Genomic DNA, 20192 nt, shown 5'->3' with positions numbered 1-20192 from the left:
TGTTACTTGATTTCCAATTTAATGGATGTTCATATGTTATGGCAAGGGATATCATGTTGTGATCTTTAATAAGATCAAGTAGTTGATCCTTGATTAATAAGTTCTTGTGTTGATTTTTATTCCATTTGATCTAACCCCTTAGATCAAATTATCTCTACCCAAAACAAAGTTTTAAACAAAGTCACATTGAGGTTTATAGCGCTTGACTTGATGAGCTACTTCAATTCCACCAAGGTCAAGTGAAACTTCGATTCATTGTGATCGTTTTACTTTAAAGCGCGAAATTCCCCAGATTTTCTATGCATGAATGCAATGCACACATATGTTTCCTCTATTTTTGTAACCCCATTACCTGGGATATTACAGTCTCTACCCCTTAAACTAAACTTCGTCCTCGAAGTTTGAACTCTTTCACGTTTCCGGAGTGTGGATCTGACTTGTGCAGACTATATCTTTTCTCGAACTCCGTATTGATCTTGTTGGATATATTTGAATATATCCCTTGTCCAGATTCTTCCTGGAATCCATTAGTGTTTGCCTCTGAACAATGGCTTCTTCCTTTGATTCCATGATTTCTTTCAATACTATAATCTTGTTTCCTTTCTCATTGAAGATTCAATGATTGGGACTTCTTCTGGTGCTGCTAGTCTTAACTGAAGACTAATTTGATAACATATTCCTAATTGGTGAAATAGGTCTTTGTTTTCCCTTACCACCAAAACTTCAATAATGGTACTTAGTAAGGTACTTACCATGGAATGGTCTTAATGGTTTACTTCCCTAGGAATGGATTAAACTCATTTAATCGATCCCGTCATGGTTTGTAGTTGATACCTATAACTATTTTGCCTCCTTTAGGTTCCATGAAAGGAATCTTTCATTTAGTCTGTGGTTCTGGTATGGTCAAACTTCTTCGGTCTATGGCCTTTTTGAGCTATATTTGGTCTACGGTATTTCCTTCGTCCAACTTCTTTATGCTTGAGCTTTCGTACTTTTGAGTAGATATTACTCACTTGCTCAAGTTATAGTCCACTTCTTATTTCCTCGAGATATAAAACTCGGCTTCTGGTCTGACATCCTTCTGAAAGTAGTGTTCAACACCCTTATGAAAATAAGGTTGAACTTCCTCTCAGTTCAGACCTCCTTCTTCTATTTTGCTCAAAGTATTGAGTTATTGTACATCCAACTCAATCTTTACTCTACCCCTTGGAGTTTTCTTATGATTTCAACTCCTTGATACGTCTCAACCGTATCTATAATTTCTTATGTTCCATGCTAGTTTTATGACAATACCTACATGTTTTGTTCACACTTTATATCGTTTTGATGCGTTTTCCGGAACTAACCTATTGACGAGATGCCGAAGTGCCGGTTCTCGTTTTCTGCTGTTTTTGGTTTCAGAAATCCTAGTAAGGAAATATTCTCGGAATCGGACGAAATTAATTCCCAGCACCTTATTTTTCCCGGAAGGTTCCAGAGCATCGAAGAAGTACCGGAGAGGAGCCAGGGGGCCCCACACGCCAGGGCGGCGCGACCAAGGGGTGGGGCGCGCGCCCCTAGTGTGTGGGCCCACCAGGCCCCCTCCGAGGCTGCCCTTTCGCCTACTTAAGGTCTCCGTCGCGAAAACCCTACACGGATTGACAAAACCAGAGAAAACCTTCCAGAGCCGCCGCCATCGCGAAACTCCAATTCGGGGGACAGAAGTCTATGTTCCGGCACGCCGCCGGGACGGGGAATTGCCCCCGGAGTCATCTCCACCGCCGTCTCCACCGCCATCTTCACCGCCATCGCTGTCTCCATGATGAGGAGGGAGTAATTCACCCCCGGGCTGAGGGCTCCGCTATAGCTATGTGGTTCATCTCTCTCTTTATGTGATCTAGTTGAATATCATCTATGTGCTACTCTAGTGATGTTATTAAAGTAGTCTATTCCTCCTCCATGATGTAATGTTGGCAGTGTGTGCATCATGAAGTACTTGGTTTATGCTATGATTGTGATCTCTTGTAGATTATGAAGTTAACTATTACTATGATGGTATTGATGCGACCTATTCCTCCTTTCATAGTGTGATGGTAGAAGTGTGCATGCTATGTTAGTACTTGGTTTGGTTGTGTTGGTCTATCTTGCACTCTAAGGTTATTTAAATATGAACATTGAATATTGTGGAGCTTGTTAACACCGGCATTGAGGGTTTGTGTAATCCTACACAATGGTGTTCGTCATTCAACAAGAGGGTGTAGAGTAGTCCTATTATGTGATCATTGTTGAGAGTGTCCACTAGTGAAAGCAGGATCCCTAGGCCTTGCTTCCAAGCATCGAATCTCCGTTTGTTTACTGTTTTGTTGCATGTTTACTCGCTGCCATATTTTATTCAGATTGCTATTACCACTCATATACATCCATATTACTTGTATTTCACTATCTCTTCGCCGAACTAGTGCACCTATACATCTGACAAGTGTATTAGGTGTGTTGGGGACACAAGAGACTTCTTGCTTTGTGGTTGCAGGGTTGCTTGAGTGGGATATCTTTGACCTCTTCCTCCCTGAGTTCGATAAACCTTGGGTGATCCACTTAAGGGAAACTTGCTGCTGTTCTACAAACCTCTGCTCTTGGAGGCCCAACACTCGTCTACAAGAATAGAAGCACCCGTAGACATCAAGCTATTTTCTGGCGCCGTTGCCGGGGAGGTAAGGTAAAAGGTATTCACATCCTCCGACTACTAAGCTATTTCCTAGCACTCGTTGCCGGTGTGTGAGTGCTCGAAGCTATCTCCTTTAGATTCTGCAATTGCATCTTTTTGTTTCTTGTTTTTATTTTCACTAGTTAGGCATAATGGAAAACAACAAAAAATTTGGTGAGCTTTTTAATCTTTTTCCTGATTTAGAATTGTTTGATGCGAAAATTAAAAAACCTATGGAACCTTATTTGCATGCTAGTAGCGATGTTATTAGTATGAATGCAATTACTGCTAATGCTATGGAGAAGTCTAAGCTTGGGGAAGCTAGTTTTTGTGATCTTTTTAGCTTCCCATCTTTAGGGGAGAAAATTTGCTCTTATAATACTTTATCTCCCATATGCGATAATTCTAATGATGCTTGTGATATTTTAAATGTACCTACTGAAAGTATTCCATATAAAATCCCTATGAAAATTATTGAACGTGTTGTGGATAACCGCTATGAAGGGGATGGAACTGTCCATCCTGGAGATCATTTACTCTTTTTGCACGAATTATGCGGGTTATTCAAGTGTGCAGGTATCTCTATGGATGAAGTGAAGAAGAAATTATTCTCTATGTCGTTGTCTGGTAAAGCGGCGCATTGGTATAAACTGCTGAAGGATGAGCATTCTCTTGATTGGAAGGATATTGTGCCTCTATTCTATTCTAAATTCTATCCTCCAAGTGAAATTCACAAAGACCGAAACCGAATATATAATTTCTGGCCTCATGATGGAGAGAGTATTGCCCAAGCATGGGAGAGATTGAAGTCTTTAATGCTCAAATGCCCCAATCATGAGCTTCCTGGTAATGTTATTATTGATAATTTCTATGCAAGACTTTCTTTTCAAGACAAGACCTTGCTTGGATACTTCTTGTTCTGGATCATTCACGCGCAACAAAGAAGAGTTTAAAAGGGACCTTCTTGATCGGATTAAGGAGAACGCTGAAGATTGGGAGAACGACAAAGGTAAAGAGTCAGGTATAAATTATGATTATGAATGCATTGAAACTTTTATGGATAGTGGTAAATTTCGAAATATGAGTGCTACTTATGGCCTTGACTCTCGAGTTGCTGCAAATCTTTATAAAGCTTTTGCCTCTCATTTTGAATTGCCTAGGAATAATTTTGATAAGTATCATGAACCTTTTAAAGAGGCTTGTATGAAGGATGAAATTGTTGTTAATGATTGCAATAAACATGCTCAAACTCCTAAGAATGCTATTTCCTATAAGCATGTTAATAAGGTCTATGTCTAGTTTATGGATTGTACTCTTCTAAGGTCTTGCGAAGAATATCTGTGGTGTATCCACTCAATTGTGGATATCCAATGTGAATCCTTCGACTAAGTGATTACAGGTCATCGTTATTTGGCTAATAAGGTTTTCTTTGTTCACCACCTCTTGGTACAAATAATCCAATTATGGACTGCTTGATACCAATTGTGGCTATTTGTTATCTAAAGATGAACTCTATTATAGGTTCTGATCAACTGGACGAGACATCTTCTACTTTATCTCGCAGTATTGATCCTATATCAACTATGGTCTTCTGATACCAACAATGGTCTTCTTACATCTGCTATGATTTCATATATCATGTTCCTTCATTCAGGGTTTATTTTGCATAAAAAACCACTAGCTGACACTATGAATATAGTATCCTGAGTGATTTCCCATGCATTCCCTCTTCTATATTAACTATGGATTTGCTTCAGCTTCACCATAATCATTATATTTCTCACCTTCATGCTTCTTTCGTACCAAAGTACTCCTCTGTTGAGGTAAGCATGAGTTTCTGATTGTACTTCCTTCAGAGTATTGTGGTTACTTCCCACAACTTTACTTCCTTTCTCTGATGAACCTTCATCTTGTCTTCGGAATCTTCCAGAATTCGTCGCTTCCTCACACGAATACTACTGCCCTCTAGATCTATAGCATCAAGTAAGAACTCGATATTGCAACATGCATTTGCATATCAAAGTCAAACTTCATGTATGGATCTAGTCAAACAATGAAAATCCAATAAAATCCAAGAAGATTCAGCTTTGTGCATATAATACACACCATCATAAGCCTGAATATAATAGTTGAGTAAGACCTCTCTAAACATCGGGCTCGATGTGTAGTATATAACACCACATAAGATAGGTTTATATCGTGATACTTAGCACGAATATATGGGATTCTACTATTTGTCTCACCCTTTACCTTAATTGCACATTTGCAATGAGATAAACTTGAAACAAAGTGGTCTAGGATAGTTAAGATTAACCTAATTTTCTTTGGAAGTACTAATTTAGCTTCCCTTTTTGTTGAGGAATACCTCTCATGATATATTTAGGTTCCAACATCGTCACTCTAAACACATAACTATGGAGATATAACTCTTATACTTCCATGTGTTTGTACTATCATAAGACTATGGACATGATGTGCTTGGCACACTTCCCATGGTTTTGGAACACAAATCTTACACTAACATTTAACACTTGACTTCAATTGTACTCCTCCTGAATATTTATGATGTTCTAATCCATCACATAATGATTCTTAATTGAATCTTATATGATTACTAGTTCTACTATGTAAGTAGACATACTTTATTCCTATCACTCTTCCTTACCTCCCATGATTGACTCATCATGGTCTATACTACCTCATTTCACTTGTTTTTATCACTTAAAATCAATTGTTTCACAAGTTTAAATAATTTTTACTTATTTGTTTCTTGTCCTGGTATACACCTTCTAGTAGGATATCTTACTTATCTTTATCACTTGATATTACTTCTATTACAGGTCTGAATAACTCTTACTTAACCATAACATGTGTTGGTATACATCTTCCAATAGGATATCTTCCTTATGGTTGTATCCTCTCTTTGGACTACCATGTATTGTATACCAACTGTGGTCTACTCATCTATGGTTTTAAGGATTTAATGGTGTGCTACATACTTGGGATTAGCTAACTAACTTCATTTAGGAAAGTAGGTAAGAAAGATTGACTCAAGTGTGTCAGGATTATTCTCAAGTGAATACCCATCTCAAGTCATAAGAAGTATTTGGTTTAACTAAGACAACTTCCTATAGACACTACCAATCCTATAGGTCTCCTTTAAAGGTTTTAATCCTAGGTCAAAGCATTTGCTCTGATACCAACTGTGGTGACCCAACATACCACTGCATGGTGTAGTATGCAAGTCTGATATAACACCAATGAAACACCGTTCCACTAGTATTATATCGTTCAGAGTGGTACAACAGAAACATATGCGGGTCCAAGGCATGTCTATAGAATTACACACACACTCTGCTACATAAGATCATCACAGCCTCCTAATATACAATGAGGTAAAACTGCAAATAAACTCCAGAAGAACGACTCGTAGTCTATACCTAACACGAACTCTATTTGTAGAGTATTTAACATGCACCTATTAGGTGTGTTGGGGACACAAGAGACTTCTTGCTTTGTGGTTGCAGGGTTGCATGAGAGGGATATCTTTGACCTCTTCCTCCCTGAGTTCGATAAACCTTGGGTGATCCACTTGAGGAAAACTTGCTGCTGTTCTACAAACCTCTGCTCTTGGAGGCCCAACACTGTCTACAAGAATAGAAGCTCCCGTAGACATCAAGTACTTTTCTGGCGCCGTTGCCGGGGAGGAAAGGTAAAAAGGCACTCATACTCCGGTTCCAGGTAACAATACTTTTACGGCGCCATTGTGTTTGTGCTCGAAGCTATTTCCTTTAGATCCTGCAATTGCATCTTTTTGTTTCTTGTTTACACTAGTTTGGCATAATGGACAACAATGAGCTTCTTATTCTATTTCCCGATTTAAAACATGGATTGTTTGATGCGAAAATTAAAAAACCTATGAAATCTTATTTGCATGCTGGTAGTAATATTAGTATGAACGCTTTGAACACCATTGTTGATAATGATATAGAAAGTTCTAAGCTTGGGGAAGCTGGTTTTCATGATATTTTTAGTCCCCCAAGCATTGAGGAGAAAATTTTCTTTGATGATACTTTGCCTCCTATTTATGATGATAATGATAGTGGTCTTTTGGTGCCACCTACTATGGAGAGTAAATTTTGTTGTGATTATACTATGCCTCCTACACTTGATGAGAATAATAATGATAGCTACTTTGGTGAATTTGCTCCTACTACAATTAATAAGAATAACTATGCTTATGTGGAGAGTAATAATTTTATGCATGAGACTCATAAGAATGCTTTATGTGATAGTTATATTGTTGAGTTTGCTCATGATGCTACTGAAAGTTATTATGAGAGAGGAAAATATGGTTGTAGAAATTTTCATGTTACTAAAATACCTCTCTATGTGCTGAAATTTTTGAAGCTACACTTGTTTTATCTTCCTATGCTTGTCACTTTGCTCTTCATGAACTTGTTTATTTACAAAACTCCTATGCATAGGAAGCATGTTAGACTTAAATGTGTTTTGAATTTGCCTCTTGATGCTCTCTTTTGCCTCAAATACTATTTCTTGCGAGTGCATCATTAAAACTGCTGAGCCCATCTTAATGGCTATAAAGAAAGAACTTCTTGGGAGATAACCCATGTGATATTTTGCTACAGTACTTTGTTTTATATTTGTGTCTTGGAAGTTGTTTACTACTGTAGCAACCTCTCCTTATCTTAGTTTTATGTTTTGTTGTGCCAAGTAAAGTCTTTGATAGTAAAGTAAGTACTAGATTTGGATTACTGCGCAGTTCCAGATTTCTTCACTGTCACGAATCTGGGTCTACCTCCCTGTAGGTAGCTCAGAAAATTAAGCCAATTTACGTGCATGATCCGCAGATATGTACGCAACTTTCATTCAATTTGAGCATTTTCATTTGAGCAAGTCTGGTGGCCTAATAAAATCCATCTTTACGGACTGTTCTGTTTTGACAGATTCTGCCTTTTATTTTGCATTGCCTCTTTTGCTATGTTGGATGAATTTCTTTGATCCATTAATGTCCAGTAGCTTTATGCAATGTCCAGAAGTGTTAAGAATGATTGTGTCACCTCTGAACATGTGAATTTTTATTATGCACTAACCCTCTAATGAGTTGTTTCGAGTTTGGTGTGGAGGAAGTTTTCAAGGATCAAGAGAGGAGGATGATATACTATGATCAAGAAGAGTGAAAGCTCTAAGCTTGGGGATGCCCCGGTGGTTCACCCCTGCATATTCTAAGAAGACTCAAGCGTCTAAGCTTGGGGATGCCCAAGGCATCCCCTTCTTCATCGACAAATTATCAGGTTCCTTCTCTTGAAACTATATTTTTATTCGGCCACATCTTATGTACTTTACTTGGAGCGTCTGTGTGATTTTGTTTTTGTTTTTGTTTGAATAAATGCTTGTGTGGGAGAGAGACACGCTCCGCTGGTTCATATGAACACATGTGTTCTTAGCTTTTAATTTTCATGGCGAAGTTTCTTCTTCGTTAATTTGCTATATGGTTGGAATTGGAAAATGATACATGTAGTAACTCTAAAATGTCTTGGATAATTTGATACTTGGCAATTGTTGTGCTCATGTTTAAGCTCTTGCATCATATACTTTGCACCCATTAATGAAGAAACACTTAGAGCTTGCTAATTTGGTTTGCATATTTGGTTTCTCTAGAGTCTAGATAACATCTAGTATTGAGTTTTGAACAACAAGGAAGACGGTATGGAGTCTTTTAATGTTTACAATATGTCTTTTATGTGAGTTTTGCTGTACCGTTCATCCTTGTGTTTGTTTCAAATAACCTTGCTAGCCTAAACCTTGTATCGAGAGGGAATACTTCTCATGCATCCAAAATCCTTGAGCCAACCACTATGCCATTCGTGTCCACCATACCTACCTACTACATGGTATTTATCCGCCATTCCAAAGTAAATTGCTTGAGTGCTACCTTTAAAATTCCATCATTCACCTTTGCAATATATAGCTCATGGGACAAATAGCTTAAAAACTATTGTGGTATTGAATATGTACTTATGCACTTTATCTCTTATTAAGTTGCTTGTTGTGCGATAACCATGCTTCGGGGACGCCATCAACTATTCTTTGTTGAATATCATGTGAGTTGCTATGCATGTCCGTCTTGTCCGAAGCAAGAGAGATCTACCACCTTCATGGTTGGAGCATGCATATTGTTAGAGAAGAACTTTGGGCCGCTAACTAAAGCCATGATTCATGGTGGAAGTTTCAGTTTGGACATATATCCTCAATCTCATATGAGAATAATAATTGTTGCCACATGCTTATGCATTAAAGAGGAGTCCATTATCTGTTGTCCATGTTGTCCCGGTATGGATGTCTAAGTTGAGAATAATCAAAAGCGAGAAATCCAAAATGCGAGCTTTCTCCTTAGACCTTTGTACGAGGCGGCATGGAGGTACCCCATTGTGACACTTGGTCAAAACATGTGCATTGCAAAGATCCGGTAGTCCAAGTTAATTAGGACAAGGTGCGGGCACTATTAGTATACTATGCATGAGACTTGCAACTTGTAAGATATAATGTACATAACTCATATGCTTTATTACTACCGTTGACAAAATTGTTTCATGTTTTCAAAATAAAAGCTCTAGCACAAATATAGCAATCGATGCTTTCCTCTTTGAAGGACCATTCTTTTTACTTTTATGTTGAGTCAGTTCACCTATCTCTCTCCACCTCAAGAAGCAAACACTTGTGTGAACTGTGCATTGATTCCTACATACTTGCATATTGCACTTGTTATATTACTCTATGTTGACAATTATCCATGAGATATACATGTTACAAGTTGAAAGCAACCGCTGAAACTTAATCTTCCTTTGTGTTGCTTCAATGCCTTTACTTTGATTTATTGCTTTATGAGTTAACTCTTATGCAAGACTTATTAATACTTGTCTTGAAGTACTATTCATGAAAAGTCTTTGCTTTATGATTCACTTGTTTACTCATGTCATTACCATTGTTTTGATCGCTGCATCCACTACATATGTTTACAAATAGTATGATCAAGGTTATGATGGCATGTCACTTCAGAAATTATCTTTGTTATCGTTTTACCTGCTCGGGACGAGCGAGAACTAAGCTTGGGGATGCTTGATACGTCTCCGACGTATCGATAATTTCTTATGTTCTATGCCATATTATTGATGATACCTACATGTTTTATGCACACTTTATGTCATATTCGTGCATTTTACGGAACTAACCTATTAACAAGATGCCGAAGTGCCGGTTCTCGTTTTCTGCTGTTTTTGGTTTCGAAATCCTAGTAACGAAATATTCTCGGAATTGGACGAAACGAAGACCCAGGTTCCTATTTTCACCGGAAGCATCCAGAACACCCGGGAAGGACCAGAGGGGGGGCACTGGGCCCCAGACCATAGGCCGGCGCGGCCCAGGCCCTGGCCGCGCCGCCATATGGTGTGGCCACCCCTTCGACCCTCCTGCGCCGCCTCTTCGCCTATATAAAGCCTCCGTCGCGAAAACCCTGATACGAAGAACCACGATACGGAAAACCTTCCGGAGCCGCCGCCATCGCGAAGCCAAGATGCGGGGGACGGGAGTCTCTGTTCCGGCACCCTGCCGGAGCGGGGAAGTGCCCCGGAAGGCTTCTCCATCGACACCGCTGCCATCTCCACCTCCATCTTCATCACCACTGCTGCTCCCATGAGGAGGGAGTAGTTCTCCATCGAGGCTCGGGGCTGTACCGGTAGCTATGTGGTTCATCTCTCTCCTATGTGCTTCAATACAATAATCTCATGAGCTGCCTTACATGATTGAGATTCATATGATGATGCTTGTAATCTAGATGTCATTATGCTAGTCAAGTGAGTTTTACTTATGTGATCTCCGGAGACTCCTTGTCCCACGTGTGTAAAGGTGACAGTGTGTGCACCGTGTGGGTCTCTTAGGCTATATTTCACAGAATACTTATTCAGTGATGAATGGCATAGTGAGGTGCTTATTTATATCTCTTTATGATTGCAATGTGTTTGTATCACAATTTATCTATGTGCTACTCTAGCAATGTTATTAAAGTAGTTTTATTCCTCCTGCACGTGTGCAAAGGTGACAGATGTGTGCACCGTGTTAGTACTTGGTTTATGCTATGATCATGATCTCTTGTAGATTGCGAAGTTAACTATTGCTATGATAATATTGATGTGATCTATTCCTCCTACATATGCATGAAGGTGACAGTGTGCATGCTATGCTAGTACTTGGTTTAGTCTTTTGATCTATCTTACACTAAAGTTTACTAAAATATGAGCATTATTGTGGAGCTTGTTAACTCCGGCATTGAGGGTTCGTGTAATCCTACGCAATGTGTTCATCATCCAACAAAAGTGTAGAGTATGCATTTATCTATTCTGTTATGTGATCAATGTTGAGAGTGTCCACTAGTGAAAGTGTAATCCCTAGGCCTTGTTCTTAAATACTTGCTATCGCTGCTTGTTTACTTGTTTTACTTGCGTTACTACTGCTTGCATTACTACTTGCTTGTTTCTTGTCCTGGGCAAAGCACTTTTCCGGTGCTGTTGCTACTACTTATTCATACCACCTGTATTTCACTATCTCTTCGCCGAACTAGTGCACCTATTAGGTGTGTTGGGGACACAAGAGACTTCTTGCTTTGTGGTTGCGGGGTTGCATGAGAGGGATATCTTTGACCTCTTCCTCCCTGAGTTCGATAAACCTTGGGTGATCCACTTAAGGGAAACTTGCTGCTGTTCTACAAACCTCTGCTCTTGGAGGCCCAACACTGTCTACAAGAATAGAAGCTCCCGTAGACATCATTGTGCCAAGTAAAGTCTTTGATAGTAAGGTTCATACTAGATTTGGATTACTGCGCAGAAACAGATTTCTTGCTGTCACGAATCTGAGCCTAATTCTCTGTAGGTAACTCAGAAAATTATGCCAATTTACGTGAGTGATCCTCAGATATGTATGCAGCTTTCATTCAATTTGGGAATTTTCATCTGAGCAAGTCTGGTGCCACTTTAAAATTCGTCTTTACGGACTGTTCTGTTTTGACAGATTCTGCCTTTTATTTCGCATTGCCTCTTTTGTTGTGTTGGATGGATTTCTTTGTTCCATTGACCTCCAGTAGCTTTGTGCAATGTCCAGAAGTGTTAAGAATGATTATGTCACCTCTGAACATGTGAATTTTTGATTATGCACTAACCCTCTAATGAGCTTGCTTAAAGTTTGGTGTGGAGGAAGTTTTCAAGGGTCAAGAGAGGAGGATGATATACTATGATAAAGAAGAGTGAAAAGTCTAAGTTTGGGGATGCCCCCATGGTTCATCCCTGCATATTTCAAGAAGACTCAAGCGTCTAAGCTTGGGGATGCCCAAGGCATCCCCTTCTTCATCGACAACTTATCAGGTTTTTTCTCTTGAAACTATATTTTTATTCGGTCACATCTTATGTACTTTACTTGGAGCATCTGTTTGTTTTTGTTTATGTTTGAATAAATGCTTGTGTGGGAGAGAGACATGCTCCGCTGGTTCATATGAACAGATGTGTTCTTAGCTTTTAATGTTCATGGCGAAGGTTGAAACTGCTTCGTTCATTGCTATATGGTTGGAAACGGAAAATGCTTCATGTGGTAATTGGTATAATGTCTTGAATAACTTAATACTTGGCAATTGTTGTGCTCATATAGATCATGTTTAAGCTCTTGCATCATGTACTTTGCACCTATTAATGAAGAACTACATAGAGCTTGTTAAAATTTGGTTTGCATGATTGTTCTCTCTAAGTCTAGATATTTTCTGGTTGAGGTGTTTGAACAACGAGGAGACGATGTAAAGTCTTATAATGCTTACAATATGTTTATATGTGAGTCTTGCTGCACCGTTTTATACTTGAGTTTGCTTCAAACAACCTTGCTAGCCTAGCCTTGTATTGAGAGGAATACTTCTCATGCATCCAAAATCCTTGAGCCAACCACTATGCCATTTGTGTCCACCATACCTACCTACTACATGGTATTTCTCCGCCATTCCAAAGTAAATTGCTTGAGTGCTATCTTTAAACAATTCAAAAGTTATTACCTCTTATTTGTGTCAATGTTTTATAGCTCATGAGGAAGTATGTGGTGTTTATCTTTCAATCTTGTTGGGCAACTTTCACCAATGGACTAGTGGCTTCATCCGCTTATCCAATAATTTTGCAAAAAGAGTCGGCAATGGGGTTCCCAGCCCCGAATTAATTAACTTTCATAAAGTTACAAATAGACACTCCTCCATGGTATGTGATTGTTGGTCGGCACCCGAGGATTCGGTTAGCCATGGCTTGAGAAAGCAAAGGTGGGGAGGAGTGTCAACTAAATAAAACTAAAATAAAAAGGCACTCCTTCATGGTATGAGATTGTTGGCAGGCACCCGAGGATTCGGTTAGCCATGGTTTGTGAAAGAAAGGTTGGAAGGAGTGCCACCCAAAAATAAAAAAATAATTCATGGGAGCCGCTCTTTGAAAGTCTGTCTGGCAAGGGGGTTAGAGTGCCCGCTACCATTCGTTGACAACAACAAACACCTCTCAAAACTTTACTTTTTTATGCTCTCTTTATGTTTTCAAAATAAAAGCTCTGGCACAAATATAGCAATCAATGCTTCCCTCTGCGAAGGGCCTTTCTTCTACTTTATTGTTGAGTCAGTTTACCTATTCTTACTATCTTAGAAGCAAACACTTGTGTAAACTGTGTGCATTGATTCTTACATGTTTACCTATTGCACTTGTTATATTACTTTGTGTTGACAATTATCCATGAGATAAATATGTTGAAGTTGAAAGAAACCGCTGAAACTTATATCTTCCTTTGTGTTGTTTCAAAGCTTTCTACTAAGAACTTATTGCTTATGAGTTAACTCTTATGCAAGACTTATTGATGCTTGTCTTGAAAGTATTATTCATGAAAAGTCTTTGCTATATGATTCATTTGTTTACTCATTATCTTCATCATTGCTTCGAATCGCTGCATTCATCTCTTATGCTTTACAATAATGTTGATCAAGATTATGTTGGTAGCATGTCACTTAAGAAATTATCATTGTTATCGTTTACCTACTCGAGGGCAAGTAGGAACTAAGCTTGGGGATGCTTGATACGTCTCAACCGTATCTATAATTTCTTATGTTCCATGCTAGTTTTATGACAATACCTACATGTTTTGTTCACACTTTATATCGTTTTGATGTGTTTTCCGGAACTAACCTATTGACGAGATGCCGAAGTGCCAGTTCCTGTTTTCTGCTGTTTTTGGTTTCAGAAATCCTAGTAAGGAAATATTCTCGGAATCGGACGAAATTAATTCCCAGCACCTTATTTTTCCCGGAAGGTTCCAGAGCATCGAAGAAGTACCGGAGAGGAGCCAGGGGGGCCCCACACGCCAGGGCGGCGCGGCCAAGGGGTGGGGCGCGTCCCCCTAGTGTGTGGGCCCACCAGGCCCCCTCCGAGGCTGCCCTTTCGCCTACTTAAGGTCTCCGTCGCGAAAACCCTACACGGATTGACAAAACCAGAGAAAACCTTCCAGAGCCGCCGCCATCGCGAAACTCCAATTCGGGGGACAGAAGTCTCTGTTCCGGCACGCCGCCGGGACGGGGAATTGCCCCGGAGTCATCTCCACCGCCGTCTCCACCGCCATCTTCACCGCCATCGCTGTCTCCATGATGAGGAGGGAGTAATTCACCCCGGGGCTGAGGGCTCCGCTGTAGCTATGTGGTTCATCTCTCTCTTTATGTGATCTAGTTGAATATCATCTATGTGCTACTCTAGTGATGTTATTAAAGTAGTCTATTCCTCCTCCATGATGTAATGTTGGCGAGTGTGTGCATCATGAAGTACTTGGTTTATGCTATGATTGTGATCTCTTGTAGATTATGAAGTTAACTATTACTATGATGGTATTGATGCGACCTATTCCTCCTTTCATAGTGTGATGGTAGAAGTGTGCATGCTATGTTAGTACTTGGTTTGGTTGTGTTGATCTATCTTGCACACTAAGGTTATTTAAATATGAACATTGAATATTGTGGAGCTTGTTAACTCCGACATTGAGGGTTTGTGTAATCCTACACAATGGTGTTCGTCATTCAACAAGAGGGTGTAGAGTAGTCCTATTATGTGATCATTGTTGAGAGTGTCCACTAGTGAAAGCAGGATCCCTAGGCCTTGCTTCCAAGCATCGAATCTCCGTTTGTTTACTGTTTTGTTGCATGTTTACTCGCTGCCATATTTTATTCAGATTGCTATTACCACTCATATACATCCATATTACTTGTATTTCACTATCTCTACGCCGAACTAGTGCACCTATACATCTGACAAGTGTATTAGGTGTGTTGGGGACACAAGAGACTTCTTGCTTTGTGGTTGCAGGGTTGCTTGAGAGGGATATCTTTGACCTCTTCCTCCCTGAGTTCGATAAACCTTGGGTGATCCACTTAAGGGAAACTTTCTGCTGTTCTACAAACCTCTGCTCTTGGAGGCCCAACACTGTCTACAAGAATAGAAGCACCCGTAGACATCAAGCTATTTTCTGGCGCCGTTGCCGGGGAGGTAAGGTAAAAGGTATTCACATCCTCCGACTACTAAGCTATTTCCTAGCACTGTTGCCGGTGTGTGAGTGCTCGAAGCTATCTCCTTTAGATTCTGCAATTGCATCTTTTTGTTTCTTGTTTTTATTTTCACTAGTTAGGCATAATGGAAAACAACAAAAAATTTGGTGAGCTTTTTAATCTTTTTCCTGATTTAGAATTGTTTGATGCGAAAATTAAAAAACCTATGGAACCTTATTTTCATGCTAGTAGCGATGTTATTAGTATGAATGCAATTACTCGCTAATGCTATGGAGAAGTCTAAGCTTGGGGAAGCTAGTTTTTGTGATCTTTTTAGCTTCCCATCTTTAGGGGAGAAAATTTGCTTTGATAATACTTTATCTCCCATATGCGATAATTCTAATGATGCTTGTGATATTTTAAATGTACCTACTGAAAGTATTCCATATAAAATCCCTATGAAAATTATTGAACGTGTTGTGGATAACCGCTATGAAGGGGATGGAACTGTCCATCCTGGAGATCATTTACTCTTTTTGCACGAATTATGCGGGTTATTCAAGTGTGCGAGTATCTCTATGGATGAAGTGAAGAAGAAATTATTCTCTATGTCGTTGTCTGGTAAAGCGGCGCATTGGTATAAACTGCTGAAGGATGAGCATTCTCTTGATTGGAAGGATATTGTGCCTCTATTCTATTCTAAATTCTATCCTCCAAGTGAAATTCACAAAGACCGAAACCGAATATATAATTTCTGGCCTCATGATGGAGAGAGTATTGCCCAAGCATGGGAGAGATTGAAGTCTTTAATGCTCAAATGCCCCAATCATGAGCTTCCTGGTAATGTTATTATTGATAATTTCTATGCAAGACTTTCTTTTCAAGACAAGACCTTGCTGGATACTTCTTGTTCTGGATCATTCACGCGCAACAAAGAAGAGTTTAAAAGGGACCTTCTTGATCGGATTAAGGAGAACGCTGAAGATTGGGAGAACGACAAAGGTAAAGAGTCAGGTATAAATTATGATTATGAATGCATTGAAACTTTTATGGATAGTGGTAAATTTCGAAATATGAGTGCTACTTATGGCCTTGACTCTCAAGTTGCTGCAAATCTTTATAAAGCTTTTGCCTCTCATTTTGAATTGCCTAGGAATAATTTTGATAAGTATCATGAACCTTTTAAAGAGGCTTGTATGAAGGATGAAATTGTTGTTAATGATTGCAATAAACATGCTCAAACTCCTAAGAATGCTATTTCCTATAACATGTTAATAAGGTCTATGTCTAGTTTATGGATTGTACTCTTCTAAGGTCTTGCGAAGAATATCTGTGGTGTATCCACTCAATTGTGGATATCCAATGTGAATCCTTCGACTAAGTGATTACAGGTCATCGTTATTTGGCTAATAAGGTTTTCTTTGTTCACCACCTCTTGGTACAAATAATCCAATTATGGACTGCTTGATACCAATTGTGGCTATTTGTTATCTAAAGATGAACTCTATTATAGGTTCTGATCAACTGGACAAGACATCTTCTACTTTATCTCGCAGTATTGATCCTATCTCAACTATGGTCTTCTGATACCAACAATGGTCTTCTTACATCTGCTATGATTTCATATATCATGTTCCTTCATTCAGGGTTTATTTTGCATAAAAAACCACTAGGCGACACTATGAATATAGTATCCTGAGTGATTTCCCATGCATTCCCTCTTCTATATTAACTATGGATTTGCTTCAGCTTCACCATAATCATTATATTTCTCACCTTCATGCTTCTTTCGTACCAAAGTACTCCTCTGTTGAGGTAAGCATGAGTTTCTGATTGTACTTCCTTCAGAGTATTGTGGTTACTTCCCACAACTTTACTTCCTTTCTCTGATGAACCTTCATCTTGTCTTCGGAATCTTCCAGAATTCGTCGCTTCCTCACACGAATACTACGCCCTCTAGATCTATAGCATCAAGTAAGAACTCGATATTGCAACATGCATTTGCATATCAAAGTCAAACTTCATGTATGGATCTAGTCAAACAATGAAAATCCAATAAAATCCAAGAAGATTCAGCTTTGTGCATATAATACACACCATCATAAGCCTGAATATAATAGTTGAGTAAGACCTCTCTAAACATCAGGCTCTGATGTGTAGTATATAACACCACATAAGATAGGTTTATATCGTGATACTTAGCACGAATATATGGGATTCTACTATTTGTCTCACCCTTTACCTTAATTGCACATTTGCAATGAGATAAACTTGAAACAAAGTGGTCTAGGATAGTTAAGATTAACCTAATTTTCTTTGGAAGTACTAATTTAGCTTCCCTTTTTGTTGAGGAATACCTCTCATGATATCTTTAGGTTCCAACATCGTCACTCTAAACACATAACTATGGAGATATAACTCTTATACTTCCATGTGTTTGTACTATCATAAGACTATGGACATGATGTGCTTGGCACACTTCCCATGGTTTTGGAACACAAATCTTACACTAACATTTTACACTTGACTTCAATTGTACTCCTCCTGAATATTTATGATGTTCTAATCCATCACATAATGATTCTTAATTGAATCTTATATGATTACTAGTTCTACTATGTAAGTAGACATACTTTATTCCTATCACTCTTCCTTACCTCCCATGATTGACTCATCATGGTCTATACTACCTCATTTCACTTGTTTTTATCACTTACAATCAATTGTTTCACAAGTTTAAATAATTTTTACTTATTTGTTTCTTGTCCTGGTATACACCTTCTAGTAGGATATCTTACTTATCTCTATCACTTGATATTACTTCTATTACAGGTCTGAATAAATCTTACTTAACCATAACATATGTTGGTATACATCTTCCAATAGGATATCTTCCTTATGGTTGTATCCTCTCTTTGGACTACCATGTATTGTATACCAACTGTGGTCTACTCATCTATGGTTTTAAGGATTTAATGGTGTGCTACATACTTGGGATTAGCTAACTAACTTCATTTAGGAAAGTAGGTAAGAAAGATTGACTCAAGTGTGTCGGGATTATTCTCAAGTGAATACCCATCTCAAGTCATAAGAAGTATTTGGTTTAACTAAGACAACTTCCTATAGACACTACCAATCCTATAGGTCTCCTTTAAAGGTTTTAATCCTAGGTCAAAGCATTTGCTCGATACCAACCTGTGGTGACCCAACATACCACTGCATGGTGTAGTATGCAAGTCCGATATAACACCAATGAAACACCGTTCCACTAGTATTATATCGCTCAGAGTGGTACAACAGAAACATATGCGGGTCCAAGGCATGTCTATAGAATTACACACACACTCTGCTACATAAGATCATCACTGCCTCCTAATATACAATGAGGTAAAACAGCAAATAAACTCCAGAAGAACGACTCGTAGTCTATACCTAACACGAACTCTATTTGTAGAGTATTTAACTAGCTATAGAGGCTAAGAATAGATTCTAGTTAAATAGGAGCTAGGTTTAGGAAGATAGTTCCTTTCTATTGCTACCCTAGGTTTTCTCCTTGTTGAATGTGGTATCTGACTCTCCTGACATGGTCCTGTCTCTTGAAGTAGTTGTTGACTCCTCGGCCTTCGAGTTGCACTGTAGATCCTCCTTTGATGCCTCCATACCTAAGCATGGGATTTAAGAGTGGGATGAGTACGAGCGTACTCAACAAGTTCATTTTAGGAAAGAGGTGTTTAATGCACTAGCTACAGCCATAGACCAGAAAGTCATAGGCAATGCAAGTTTTTGTAATCATTTCTTCAAAAGGTTGCTTTTATTCAGAAGAACTATGTCCGTCAGCCTTCACCGGTTGACTAGAACTTCATGGAGTTCCTTTCCGGCCGCGTTCGCAGTTCCATATCCCGGAACAGGGAGTGACTGGTCACGATTCATTACACTCTGCAGAGGTGTGTTGCTTTACCCATAAGAGATCTTAACCTTGGTGCCAACCGGGCAATTGTTCCCGTCCACACTTCCTTTGGTGTGAGGCCCGGTATAAGGTCCTAGTCAATCATGTTCCTCCGCTACCTCGAACACCCACCCTTTGTTGCATACCCCGACCATGGGTCCTCGTCGGTCCCATTATTCCCACTCACGGGTGGACCCCGACCACGACAACAGTTTGGGATCGAACCAAACTCCTTCGCCGGTAGCTGCAACCCATCATAGACCGCAATACCGTGGGGACTTAGGACTCCCCAGCCTCACCAGCTTGCTCCTTCGGGCGACAAGTGTACTACGGACAATGCCGTGGGGACTTAGGACTCCCCAGCCTCACCATCTTGCCCCCTTGGATTACAAGTGTACTACGGTAAAGCGCATCCGTTGATGAACGAGAGGTGGAAACACTTTTGACTACTCCGTCCCACTCCAGATCTTATTGTTAACACGGGTATTACGGCACAAGAATCACTGGAAGACATTTGTTGTTTAATCCTAGATGGATATAAACCCTTGCAATGGAACCTCCACCATTTCAACACAATCCATGGTTCCATTGCCCACCACTTAGTCATATTCATAGTTATGAAAATAGTGGTTTTGCTTTTGATGCAATAGTGATAAACATAGTACTTTGCAAGTAATTTGGTAAAAATACTCAAATGACATGAGCAAGCGATGAACTTGCCTTTCTTGATCTGCAAGATTATGCGGACAAGGTCTTCGATACGCAATAACTCCAAATTCTGAAATAGCATCATCGTCCGGTAAGGACGATGTTTAAAAGATTGGCAAGGATGCAATAATGCATAAGTATGAGATGCAATCGCTCTAAGCGTGACATAACCCCGATGATTTAGGAATAGTGAGTGGTAATGATTAGTTCAGGGTGTGTTGCACTTTTAGAGTGATTCACAATCAAGG

This window comes from Lolium rigidum, chromosome 2, assembly GCF_022539505.1.
Source record: "Lolium rigidum isolate FL_2022 chromosome 2, APGP_CSIRO_Lrig_0.1, whole genome shotgun sequence".
Taxonomy (NCBI): domain Eukaryota; kingdom Viridiplantae; phylum Streptophyta; class Magnoliopsida; order Poales; family Poaceae; genus Lolium; species Lolium rigidum.
Note: the sequence above shows the minus strand (reverse complement) of the source record.